Raw genomic sequence first — 13366 nt, 5'->3', positions numbered from 1 at the left:
ATCTGTCAGCATGGGAGAGATAAAAAGTGCCACCAGTGGCTCTGGGAAATCATTTTTCAGTAGCCATAGGTGAGAGGAATTCCATTTCTTTACCAGGATGTGTTGATATGGCATATCATAAATATTCAGCTTCCTGAGACTTTAAAAAAGAGATATAATGCCTCCTCTCCCATCTAACACCTCAGTACTGGGACACTTTCCATCTCAAGGTCAGATTCGGTGCAACTCATAAGCAGGAGCTATGCATTCAGGCTTTTACAAATGAGAGGACAAAGAGGAGGGGTAGAAGGGTTGCTGACTAGCCCTGGAAAGTGCATGATGGGGAGAAAAGTCAAGGGAAGAGCAAGGGGCATGAGCTCAGGCATGTTGCTAGGAAAATAAGCGATCCCGTTTTAAAGAGATATATGTGTTATAGCTACTAATAGGATAGGCTTCTTGAAGGCAGGGGCTATTTTCTCATTAGTCTTTTTACCCATGATGCCTAGCACAGTGTGTCTTTATAATAAACTCACTTAATAAGAGCTTGCTGAAGGGAATGAAAAGTGTCTGGACTTTAGAGTGGGAAAGGACTTTAGGGATGATCAGGTTCAGCTCATACCTAAGAATTCTCTTACAATATTCTACCTGATGGTTGGCTAGCTTCTGCTTGATAGCTTTCATGGTTAAGGAAGTGTTTTCTTAGATTATTCGTGCATCTTCCTCTCAGCAATGTCTATTACTCCTGCTCCTCCCTGATGGGCCAAGCAGAACCAGTCTTATCTTTCTTATGTATGACAGTCTTTTTAGATTCTTAAAGGTAGCCATTATATTTCTACTCAGTCTTCTCTTCTCCATGCTAAACATTCCCATTTCCTTCAACTGACACTTATATGGCATGAACTTGAGACCTTTATTTATCCTGGTTGCTCTCTTTTGTACACTTTCCATCTTATTAATGTCCTTCTTAAACTGTGGTGCCCATAACTCAATACCATCATCTAGATTTGGCCTAAGTAGAACACTGATCTATAACCTGGACCTGATGTGTCTCAGTAAAACCAGACTTTAACTTTCTTCACTGTCATGTCACACTGTTGACTCACATTGAGCTTGCAGTCCTCTGAAACTCAAAGATAGTTTTCATGTGAATGATTTTGTAGCCATGCCTCCCTCCTCTTTATTCTTATAAAACTGATTCTTTGAATCCAAGGGAAGAATTTTACATTTATTCTTATGAAATTTTATCTCTGGAGAGTTAGAAATCTTTTTGAGTCCTTTGTCATTTGCATCAGCCATCACTTCCAGCTTTGTGGCATTTGCAAATTAGGCGAGTATGCCCTCAGCTAAGTCATAGAGATTGGGTGAACAACATAGAACCAAGGACAGTTCCCTGGGGGACTCCATTAGAGAGCTTACTTTAAGTTGACATGAATTGAATTACATTCTTTGGGTCTAATAGTTCAATCAATTCCTCATCCACCTAACTGTAGTTTCATCTATCCCACACCTCCCCACCTTGTCCTCAAGGGCAGTAAGAGAAATTTCGTCAAATGCTTTGCTGAAATCCAGATCTCTCATGTTACCTATGTCCAAAGAATGTTATTGATTACCATAGCATGTGGTTCAGCTAGATACAAAGTCCTGGGATCCAAGAGGATGAAGGGGTTATAGACATTTTATTTTTTCACACTGTTTATTTATTATTATTTTTTAAAGCAATCGGGGTTAAGTAACTTGCTCAAGGTTACACGGCCAGTTATTTCTGGGTATGGTGCTGAGTATCTGAGCCCGGATTTGATCCAGGTCATCCTGACACTGGAGCCAGTGCTCTCACTCGCTGAGCCACCTGGCCGCCCCTCACACTGTTTTTTAAATAGGCAGTTTTTGATAGAGAAGAAACTTTCTTATTTAGAAACTTTTGACTTGGTCTGACATATGAGAAATACATATGTACACTCAGTTCTGTACTGGTCAAATCCCTCAGCTTTCTTTGTGGTTAGGGTGTGACCAAATGATTCTAACTGCTGATTAGCTAGTCTTTCTTAAGTCATTATTAAACCATTTTCACCCAAGGGTAGTTCCGTGAGTAGGCAGAGGAGTGGGTACTTATAGCATGCAACATAAGGGGGGGGGGTTTGAGATACTTTTGCTTTGCCTGCCCCTGTGTCTTTCTCCACTGGCCTCCCATGGTGCTTAAAGTCCCTTCCCATCCTTCCTTTGGATTTCAGCACAATCTATAGGAAGTGATTGTTAAAGATAAGCAGGGATTTAGGGGGAGAGAGTAACACTTTTTCCTTTGAGCCAATTAATACTTCAGATTAAATTTTCTGATTCTTTAGCCTTTTGCAGAAAGCAGGGCTCATAAGAGAAAGGCATGGGGCAGACTGTGGAGCAAGGCTTCCTGTGGTCTTGAATACAGAGTATTGTTGGGAAGGATGGGACCAGAGGAAACTCTGGAGTGGGGAGCCCTGGTCAGGTGCAAGAACAGGAGGGGCCTGGGTGTAGTGGAAAAAGGGAACAAGAAAGTCCCGGGGGCTAGTAAGGGAGAATAACATGGAGTTGTGGCTATAGCAGGGTCAAGGAGAAGATATATTTTGCCCCTTCCCAGTTTTGTCCCATGACTGCTTTGTTCACTTTGGAGGTTTGAGGACTAATTAGGAGTGTCTTTCCCCATCTATCTGACAAGGAAGAAAGCTTTAACATCTTTTTGGTGTGGCGGTGCTAAGAGTCATTAGCAGGAAACTGGCTTCCCCAAAAGACTCCTAAGCTGTCTAAGTCTCCTCTTTCACTGGGTGATTTTTGTTTACAGGATCTTTAGCAAATGAATGTCCTCTCTGTCTCCCTTTCCTGCCTCCAATTCATTTTATTATTCTTTTCCTTTTTCCCTTCATCTCACTTGTTTTTTTCTTCTTTCCTCTTCCTCTCCTCCTCCTTCTATCTTTTCTTTATGTTTTTCTTTTTCATCTGGAGTGAGGGTTACTAGGAAGAACATGTCTCTATTACTGGGCAACTTGACATATTTCTGTATAATATTCTTGTGAGTCGTGAGAGACCTTCGTTTTCTGGCCTTGCTCTCTCTCTTTTTGGTGGAATGATTATTTATTTAAGGTGTTTCTGGGGTTTAATGATGTTCCCATTCTTCTGTGGAATATTCCTACAGACAGAATTTCAGAGAGTGCCCTTTAGATGGTCTATATTTTCCTCCCCTCTCAGCACTGAACAATCACTGTTATCTATCATGTTAGCAGAGCTAGAAACACAGACCTCCCCTCCCCCAAACACACAGGGAGCAGACTCGGGGCCCGCATTGGACATCTTCTGCCCTGGAGTAGACAACCTAAAATCCCATTTCATTATGCTGCTTAATTTCTAGTTCGTAATTGACCTGGGTTGTCTTTTCTGTGATTGTCCCTCAACGTTCATGCAAGTTTCTCAGTTGTTTTTTTTTTAAACCAAGTACAAGAGAGTTGAGAGCTCACTGTGCTCCCAGGAGTAAGGAGGGACCCAGATTATGTTTTTTAAATTATTTACAGCTCCACAGTGTCTCTGTCTTTAAATTATTGATGTCAGTGATAGCTTCTGTCAGTGAGACCAGGGCCCTAATAGGAAGCAACGGTAGCAGGCTCAGTGCTTAGCTGATGATGGGAGATGCCCACTCAACCTTCCAAACTTTTCCAGGGCAGGGAAAGAAGATATCATTGCTCCCTTGGTTTTCTTGAGCCTATGCCATGTTAGTTGTTAGGAGCGACAATACTGAAAACTAGAATTAGAATTCTCTCTGCAGTGGATGTGTCTACTAGGACAGGAATCTGTATGTTCAGTGGTTCTCCCACCTTCTGACCACATAACCATCTCACTTCCTTGTCATTCATTCAATAAAAATATAGTTATCATGTAGTCTGTACAAGGTCATGTGGTAGGTGATCAGGTTTAGAAATACAAAACCAAAACCATCCCTGCCATAGGGATTGATACAGCATGTAAACAAATAAATAAACACAAAATACTGAGGAAGGAGAATGCATTGACATTTAGGTGGATCTGGGAAGGCTTCCTATAAGAGCTGAAGCTTTCCCTTGCTATTTTAAAGTACTCTTTCCCTCCCCAAATGACCTTATTTCCTCTTATATTTCCATGTCATATTTTACTGGGGATGCAGAGGAACACACAGAGATAAGGAAATATAAAATGTTAACACAGGACATGCAAAATAATATGGAAGCATAGATTCCCCAGTGAGGGGGAGGGGGAGGAGTCAGGAAAGGCATTGTGATGGCTATGTTGACCTCCGAGAGTGATCACCCAGGGCATGCTCTCCTTTCTTCCTTTCTGAGCTGGGTCTAGGAGGGAGCTGGGGATTCTAGCAGGTGGAAATGAGGGGTGAACATTCTGTCATTGGGGAGCAGCTGGTACCAAGGCAGGGAGATAGGGTACTGTGTGCAGGGAACAGCCAATGCAAGAGTTTTCCTGAAATGTAGAGTGTAAGGAGGAAGAGAAGAAGAAGAGGAAGAAGAAGAGAAATGATGACAAACTTAATAACCACAACAACAATGATTATGATAATTAACATTTATATAGCACGCGTCATTCATCTGACCTCCCAACAATGCTGGGAGGAAGGTGCTATCATCATCCTCCTTTCACAGATGAGGAAACTGACGCTTAAATGACTTGCCCAGAATAAATGAATATGATACATACAGAGAAGGGCAGCTGACAGGGAGGGAGTAGCAGAAAATTATAAAAGTCCTTGAAAGCCAGAGAAAGGAATGCTCTCCCTCTTTATTTCTGTTTCCTGGAATCCCTAGGTCTCTCCAAGATTCAGCCTAAACTGGAAAAATGGTGTTGGCAATGCACAGGCAGAAAAGGCCCCCATGATGCTTTCCTCCCTCCCACTTGTTCCCTCATATTACCTTATATTTCCTTTGTTTATATGTATTGTGGTCCCCCAGTTAACTATAAACATCTTGAAGGCAGGAAATTCTTTGGTTTTGTCTTTATATACTCAGCACCTAGCACAGAGCTTTGCAATTAATAAATGCTTATTAACTGGAAACTATTAATAAGATCATAGAATCAGATTAAGAGCTAGAAGGGTCTTTGGAGGCCATCTGATCCAGCTCTCATTGTACAAGAAGAGGAAACTGAGGAATGGAGATATGATTTGTCCAGAGAAACACAAGTAGTGAAGGGGGATTTGAATTCAGGTTTTCATGGTTCTAAACCCAGACCCACCTGACTGTGGCATACCACCTTAGTATTTTTTTGAGACCTTTTGTTCCATCATAATTACTTTCTGATGACAACAACCCCCTTTATAATATATAATATAATATAGCTCCTTTTTGAAAAGGAAAGGAGCTAATCAGAAATAAAAGGGACATGGCCCAAGCCTGACAGCATGTATTCTATTTGCCATATATAGTTTGTCACCTCTTGTAAGGGTGATGGGAATTTGAAGATCTTCTTGCCCCTAATGAGCCTCATTTGGAACCCACAGGATACTCTTGCTTAGGGGAGGCTGGTTTTTCAGGAAGGCCCACCTTTTGTGGGTCATGAAAGTTGTGATATCCTTTGACCCTGGAGAAGGCTCTATATATGCCCTGAGGTGAAGTTTTGCTTTGGGACTTGATTATAGGAAGAGTTGTGTGATTTGGCCAGATGAGACTCTGGGCAGCTGTTGAGCCCCCTGGCTTTGAAAACCCAGATGTTGGTGTTTCTCTCTCTGGTAACTAACACTGAATGTATGTAATGGTCAGACAGCTAGAAGCCCTGTCTGTTGGTCTGTTTAATTGTGTTATTTTCTCCATATTTTTTTTATCTGCTTGTAATTTCTGTATACACACATATGTTTTATTAAAGTGAGATTGTTGACTCTCAATCAAAGAACCTGTGCTAGCAGCCATGTTGGGTATGCTAGGGTGCTTGCTGATACACCTCTCTGCTGAGAAGAGAAATGGGCTCATCTTCCCACCCAGTAGAATCTAAGGTCTTTGAGGGTAGGAACTGTTTCATTTTGTTATTGGTGCCTGGCACAGTGGTTGGCATGTAGTGGGAGTTTAAGAAATACTTGTTGGCTAGAATTAAATCATCTGCTGTCTGGAACTTCTATTGGTCATTACAGTTACTTTGAATTCTGCCATCTCTTCAGGCTGTTTCCAATCTATGTTATTGTGGTCATTGTGTTTATTGTTCTTCTGATACATTTTTTTTTCTTTTTTTTCTTTCTTTCTTCATCAGTTCATACAAAGGATAGGACCTTAAAAGGTATTTTCTACTTAGTAGAAAGAATAATTGTCATAATTGCCACCAGGTGGCGCCAAAAGACTGAATTTTGAATCACTGCTTTGGTCCTCCGATCTCTGCAGACCAAGAGAAAGGGTCTAATTCCGCCTATTCACTGAAGATTTGCCATAATGGAGTTGGAAGAGCCTGGTACCAATTACCTCTGATTCCAGATGATGCTCTCACCAGATCAACTTTAGCCCGGTTTAATTCTTTCTTCCCTAGTTCATTCTTTCCTCCTTAGCTGATTCTTTTTAAAGCCATGACTAAGGAATGGCAAAACCCTCTGAATTTATAGCTTCCTTGAATTTCCCCCGGACAGCTCACAAACAGTCAGACAAACCAGTCAACAGCCCAAACAGTCTGTCAGCATCCAAACCCAAGCCAGCGTGGCTTGTCTGATGGAAAATGAAAAATCCTCCCTTGAAATGGCTTTTGCTATTGGATTTAGACTTTCTGTTCTCATCAATCGTCAGGAAACTGAAGACTAGCTTGTGCTTAGAGTAGCAAAAAAAGGGGAAGCAGCAGCTCCCAGGCTGTGAATTTCCCTTCTTTCTCCCCCTCCCCCAGATCTCTACCTGGCTATCCCATGAAATGGCCCTTCATCACTTCTGGCCCAGGGTAATGGCGATAATCATTTTTATTTCTTCTTCAGACTCTCTTGGCTTGTAACACAAAGGTTTTCTTTCTGGGGCTCTCCAAAGTGCTCAGAAGTTCTTTTCTAGATGAAAGCTAGAGGTGGGGGGAATAAAATTTCAAGCTGATACCACAGATTTTTAAAAAATGAAAATAAAATTCCCTCCATGAGGTCAAGGGAGAAGAGGAAGAAAGGAGAGAGCTGCATTAAAATGGTCTACAGAAGAGAAAGTAAAAGCTATGTGCCTACTGTGTGTGTTTGTGTGTGTCTCTGTGAGTGTGTGTGTATGATGAGAACTGACATTAACCATTGGATTTGCCAGGTACCTTAAGTACATGCTCTCATCTGAGTCTTACAACAAATCAGTGGTGCAAGTACTATGGGCGTTCTTCTCCCCATTTTAGAGCTGAGGGGCCTGGAGCTCAGAGAGTTGAAATGGTTTGCTGAGGGTCACACAGCTAATGAATCCCAGAGGCAGGATTTGACTCCATGTCTCCCTTGACTTTAACTCCAATACTTTATTCCCAACACCGCAGTGCCTTTCTGAAAGGTACAAAATGGCAGCTAAGGACTAATTTCTGCCCTCAGGGGGCCGTGAATGCACCATGGAAGGATTACAAATCATGTTCTGATGTGTACTATAAAGGTTCTAATTAATACCCATTCTAGGGGGGAAGCATTTATCAAAGCTAGTTTCATACTTCCTCCTATGCTGGTTAGACTGGTTAAACCAGCCTAGTCATCTTTTCTAAGGCTTTCAGTGTGGAATAAGTTAGAAGAAAAGGCTCTGGGAAAAGACTCTTGCAGCAGGTGCCTTGATGATGTCCATTCCTTATTAATCTTCCTCATTGATGATGGATTGAACTTGGGCATTGAGCCTCAGATAAACAGCTCTCTGGTAGAATCTGCAGTATGCATCAGTGGAGCTCAAATTCCTGTCCAGCTGTATTCTGCTGCTCCACTTTGGCAGAGCCTCTAATTCTTAGGAGGGCAGTTCAGTGGCACAGTGTCTAGAGCACTATGTCTGAAGTCAGGATGACCCAAGTTCAAAGGTGGCCTCAGACCCTTAGTAAGTGGGTCACCTTGGGCAAGTCACTTAACCCTATTTGTCTCAGTTTCCTCATCTGAAAAATGAACTGGAGAAGGAGATGGCAAATTACCCCAATATATTTGCCAAGAAAACCCCAAATGTGGTTATGAAGAGCTGGATGTGACCGAAACTATTGAACAACAATAACAACAAATTCTTAGAAAGGTTTTCCTTAATCTGCCTCTTTGCAGCTTCCATAGGGTGCACTGAACCCTAACATGCCCTCTGGAGACACGTAAAACAAATCTGTCTCTTTCCATGTCCTTTAAATACCTGAAAACCAGCTGCTATGTTTCATCTCAATCCTTTCTTCTCCAGGCTAAATGTCGTCAGTTCCTTCAACTGAAGTGGAATGCACTGCTTCATTCATTCATTCCTTCTTTTATTCATATGGGGTTGTAGGAATGTGCAAAGAAAAGTCTGCAGCAGACAAAACATTGTACAGGGAGAATAGTAAAAGGCCAGTTAAACTGCAGCATAGAATGTTATGGGAAGTTATGTGCAATTAGCTAGGAAAGGTAAATAGGAGCCAGATTGTGAAGGGCTTTAAATGACAGGAAGAGGAGTTAAAAACCCTTCAAATCCCCAACCAGAGCTGCGCAGTGGGAAAAACATTAGATAAGGAGTTAACTCTGGCTCTGTCATTGTATGACCTTGGGCAAGTCATTTAGCTTTCAGTTTAATAATAAACTCAGTTTATTTCTCTGTCAGATGAGAACTGGATGTGACACTAACAGTCTGTGAATCAATTAATATAAGCACATGTCACTTTATCCTGCCTTTCACTAAAAACACTCAAAGGATTTTGATAAACAATGAATTGTTTATTCCTCAGCCTCACTGAGGAAGCTGCTCCAAGAGGCGGCTGACACGGACTGTTGGAATGGGCTCCACACATGGCACAGTAGGTGTTTAATGAATGTGTGTCCAATTAAATTGAGATGAACCAAACAGAGTTGGTGGAGTGAGTGTGTGAAGCATTGGATCCTAGATCTTTTGACTCTTGGAGGCAATGAAATTACTCTTTTACTTCTTTTTTAAAGATGTGGTTGACTTTGAGCATTGAGAAGCCAGGTAGCCTTCTCACGGACGTGATCCTTATGAGGTTGGACGCCTGTGGATTGAGACTGGCTTTTATTTTTGTTCAGTCATTCATTCACTCATTAGTTATGTCAATGTACTATGGAACCATCTGGCGAGAGAGCAGTATTTACTGAAGCAGTTCAAGAGAGTTCAAGTTCTGGTGGAAGTGGAGGAGAGACCTAAGCTTGAGTCTTTGCATTGCCTTTGTGATCTTGGACAAAGAACACCCTTCACCTCTAGGGGACTTGTTTGTCTTTGTAATGTGTTCCAGGTTCCTTTAGGCTCTAAGAGTCTGATACTAATGAAAGTTGTAATGCATATGTAATTGTCATACATATGGTTGGAGTTTGGGGGACATGAAGATAAATCACCAGGTGATTTATTACTCTGAAAAGTATTGAGCCAATACCTATATTCACTTTTAAAAATTATGAACTTAATGATCCCAGCACCCCCTTTTCCATAAAAAGGATAATAGGTAGAATGGAACTTAGAGATAGACCATTTAATCCAAACTCTTCATTCAGAGGAGAAAACCGAGGCTCAGGGATAGAATGTGACTTGTCCAAAATTGTACCAGACACCCACCCAGGGAGACCAGAGCTGAATAACACACTGTCAGTAAGACCCTGTTCTCAGTGCTAGACCACCTATTGAAGTAAATAAAACCATATTCAGTGTTTATACTCTGTAGTAAGTGAAGCTCTAACTAATTGTAAACCTCAGCTGGAACACAGCGTCATAATGAATGTTTGAGTGAGTAGGGCATAACTCAAGTTTGCTAATTATTTTAAAACTCCAGCTGTAACTCACCACTTACAAACTCCTATAATTCTAACTGTGCCAAGTGTGCATTTGCTCATGTGCTGATGAATATGTTTATAATTACGGGGGGTGCATGGGAAATACATAATTTTTTCTGTCAGTGGAAGCTTTTAAGGACTTAGAATATGAGTTAATAAAGATGGTGCTTTGTATGATTCAGTCCAGCTGTTGACCCTATGGCAAAGGACTTCAGTAAGATAAATTCCAGGGTCTGATTTTTAACATATTTATGATGATCTATAACTTTTGTGCTGGGGAGTGTTAAGGGAATGGTATTTATAATGACCACTTTGGTTGATCAGTTCTTTGAGACAATCAGGGTGTAATTCTTTCTCCCATGTGTCCATGAAGAACATGGGGGAATTATTAATTTGAGACAGTTGAGTATTTTGTGGTGTGACACTAGAAAGTAGAGGGATGTGGTAGGAACAACATCTCTATGCCACACAGCCTAGACTGTTTTTCCTGCAAAAGTCAACAAGGTCATCTTCAGGACTTAATTTGTCCATGGGACTAAGGCCTCAGTAATGGCCATAGCTTCTTGGCTGTCTGAGTATGATGACCCATCAGCGCACTTAATGAGAAGATGGGGGCCCCTCTGGTTTCCCACAAATTGCTTTCTGGGTATGCCGTTGTGGCAAATATGGAGGCAGAGAAACTGCCCAGTTGAATCAATGCTGTATCCTCCCTGAATATCTCTTCCATCCTATTGTTAAGGAAGTTTCTTTTAGATGGTTTGCAAGCGTCTCATTTCATCCCAATTCCAAACCTGATCCATTAGACCTCTTTCAATCAGGCCTGGGCCAGAACAAGGAGAGGGCTTTCTTTGAAGAGTGAGGTTAGTACATATTAGTGGGGCAGAGTCCAGGGCTGCCACAAAGAGGGGGTGACCGGAGCTTTGTTTGGGGTTCCAACAAAGAGCACAAAAAATTAAACATAAATACTCCAGCAACATAGAATATACAATTATAACAAACTGTCAATTCCATTCCTCTCTCCCTGTTCAAATGAATTTATATTAACGAGTTTTTATGTTGTTTTCACTTCATGAGTTACAAAATTGTTCTAAGGGTAGATTCTGTACTTCCTAACTTAAGAGTCAAAATTACTAGTTGCAATTCTGGAGCCATCTTACATTATCTTTGCCTACAGGTAAATAAAAAAAATCTCTAGACCAATCATTAAGCTTTTATTAAGCACCTACTAGGTACCAGGCACTGGGGATACAAAGAAAAAAAGAGATAGAGACCCTGACCTCAAGGAGTTTACATTCTATTGGGGAAGCAAGTATGGTACACACATAAATACATACAAAATATGTATAAAATCCTACAGGTCTCAGAGGTGGTTTTTTCCTTAGACAATGGGTATGGAGAGTTGCTTCTATGAGGTACTGATTTGGCAGGGCTGGCCTTGCAAGTAGTCAGGGTAGGGTGAGTACCATTCACTTGAAATTCTCATTAGAGATAGTCCTTAGAAGAGGCAACAGGACTGAAGTTGCTCTGTTGAACATTGTAACAGTAATTCTCCATGGTAGATACAATCTTGGGACAACTTTTTGTTTAAAAGTTTTCAAACAGCTGTGTGTGTGTACATGTGTTTATATGTGTGAATGTGTGTCTGTGTGTGTGTACATGGTGTGTTTATATGTGTGTGAGTGTGTGTATATGTGTGTGTGTGTGTGTGTGTGTGTGTGTGTGTGTGTGTGTGTGTGTGTAGAAGGGATTTGCTGAGGGCCTAGGTTCAAATCTGACCTTGGATACTTGCTAGTGGTGTGGTCTTGGGAACTTTGAGCCTCTTTCCTCTCTTATAAAACATGGTTAATCCACACTGTGCCACCTTCCCTTCCAAAGTGCTGTGTAAAAAGAGGGTTTTGGTTAATTTTGAACATCAAACTCTTCACATTCACTAGGGCATAGGAAGTCCTTAACACTAGAAGAACTAGGAATGTCAATTGATGCAAAAATTTTTATTGTAATTTTACTTTGAAATAAAAGGTTTCATTAATCCATCTTTGTTGGCTTGGACTTCAGTGCTGGATTTGTCCACTGGCTGCAACACTCTGCTTGACTTAAATGCATTTTCTGCAACTGATGCCCTTTGTTTTTCATCACCTTAATTTCTGCATATTTCCCTCTTCTCCTGCTTTTTGACCTTTCCTTTGTAACAAAGATTAGAAAAGAAAAAAAACCTCATCAAAGCCAAGAAACACATCTACTATGTCTACTGCTTTGAGCAATATTGCACGCCTAATGTCCCAAACAGATGTCTGCAATGAAGCAAGGGGAGGTACATTTTCTCGACTCTTCCCTGTGTTCAACCTTGATCATTGTGCTTAAGTAGCACTCAGTTTCCTCTTTGTGTTGTTTTTTATTCTCTCCATTTACGTTGTTATAGTCATTGTGTATATTGTTTTCCGGGTCCTGCTTCCTTTACTGTCTATCAGTTCATATGAAATGTCTTCCCACACTTCTCTGTATCTGTTACATTCATTTTTTTCTTATGGCATAGTAATATTCCATTACAATCGTGTGCCCTAACTTGTTTAGTTATTCCCCAATTGATGGGCATCTACTTTGTTTTTTTCTAAAATATATTTTGTTAAATATTTCCCAATTATATATAAACATTTTTAACATTCATTTTTAAAACTTTGAGTTAAAAATTCTTTCCCTCCATTCCCTTCCTCACCCTTTGAGAAGGCAAACAATCTATCAATTATACATGTGAAGTCATGCAAAGCATGTTTCCATGTTAGCCATGTTGCAAAAGAAAACACAAAAGACCCAAGAAAAATAAAGGAAGTTTAAAAAGTATTTTTCTATTTTCGCTCAGAGATCATAGATCCTCTCTCTGGCAGTAGACGGCATTTCTCATCATGGATCCATTGGGATTGTCTTGGATCGTCTTGATTAGAGTAGTGAAGTTTTTCACAGTTGATCATTGTATACAATATTGCTATAACTGTGTACATTGTTGTCCTGGTTCTGCTCACTTAACTTTGTGTAAGTTTATCTGTCTTCCCAAGTTTTTCTGAAACCATCCTATTCGTCACTTTTCATAGCACAATAGTATACCACCACAATCATACACTATAGCTTTATAAAATCCATCTTCCAATTGATGGACATCTACTTTGTTTCCATTTTTTTTGATACCACAAAAAATGCTTCTATGAATACATTGGTTGTATATGGCACCCTTCTCTCTATTTTTGGTCCCATTGGGAAACATGCTTGGTAGTGGGATCTCTGGGCCAAAATGACCCACATTTTTGTCACATTTATAGCACAACTCTGAATTGCTTTCCAGAATGGTTGTATCAGTTTACAACTCTTCCAACAGTATATTAATAATAATAACTAGCATTTATTGGTGTACTTGTTTTGCCTTAGCCTCTCCAACACTATTTTCATTTTTGTCATCTTTGCCAATTTTCTGGGTTGAAGGTAAAAACAGAATAGCTT

The sequence above is a fragment of the Petaurus breviceps genome, unplaced genomic scaffold (assembly GCF_028583685.1).
Source record: "Petaurus breviceps papuanus isolate PSGF00001 unplaced genomic scaffold, PetGlider_PUasm1.0 174, whole genome shotgun sequence".
Classification (NCBI taxonomy): Eukaryota; Metazoa; Chordata; class Mammalia; order Diprotodontia; family Petauridae; genus Petaurus; species Petaurus breviceps.
Note: the sequence above shows the minus strand (reverse complement) of the source record.